We start from the raw sequence: 972 nt of genomic DNA on the forward strand, positions 1-972 counted from the left end.
AGCCCCACTGGACATTCGCAGACCTCTGTGCAGCACCTCCACCTGACAGCAGCCTGTTTACACCCAGCAGCCGCCTGGAGGCTCTTTATAGGGAGAAGGGGGCGGTCCTTGTATCGCCTCCTCCATCCATGGCTGCAGAGACCAGCTGTAAAACAACTCGGTCACACCGCAGCCTTCAGGAAGGCTGAGTTACAACTAGAAGTTTCCATCTTACCTTTTTTTCCCAGCAGGAGTTTTTACAGTAGAAGCAGCTAAAGGCTGTTATGTCACCTGAACAGCAGGACGGTCAGTGACCTTCAAAGCCCCTCCGGCTGTTTCTACTCAAAATCTTCCATTTGGCGTCAACTTTTCTCTGCTTGTTTGTAGTTTTCCTTATTTTGGCAACAGAGGAGCTGAGCTGACAGTAAAGGTAAAGGTGGGCGTCTTCATCTTTCTGTTGATGTTGGTCCCTTATACAGGCGACATTTTGTACATTGTCTGCAGAGCAGCTGGCCTTCAACACATCAGGTGGACTACTGATGTGTTAATTAACCAATCAGAGGGGATTATTCTGCCCCTTTATTCTGATTGGCTTTCCTGGTTCCTTCCAGATGAACTCTGATCACTTTCTTTGATGTCTTTAAGCCCCGCCTCCTCCTGCTGAAGGATGGAAGGATGGCTGTGATGGTCCTGCATGAGGGTCTCCAGGCACCTTGGTCCCTCTGTGAAGCCGTCTCTAAGGGAAGAAGGTCCTGTAGGTCATTTTAATGTGTCACCTGTCAGTCCCAGTCTGGCCAGAGGTCAAAGGTCAGGCCCGTTCTGTGGTTCAGGAACGGGTCGACCCGTCATGAGCTCATGGGGAGGAAAACTGGGAGTCAAAGTTACCAACATGCTGAATTAAAGGAGCTGAGGGAAGGAAAGATCAGATGTTATCTTACCCTTTCACAAACAATAGTAGATCAAAATAAGTTCATGTAGCTTAAAGAACTTTAG

The sequence above is a fragment of the Cyprinodon variegatus genome, unplaced genomic scaffold, assembly GCF_000732505.1.
Source record: "Cyprinodon variegatus isolate N-32 unplaced genomic scaffold, C_variegatus-1.0 Scaffold1060, whole genome shotgun sequence".
Lineage (NCBI taxonomy): Eukaryota > Metazoa > Chordata > Actinopteri > Cyprinodontiformes > Cyprinodontidae > Cyprinodon > Cyprinodon variegatus.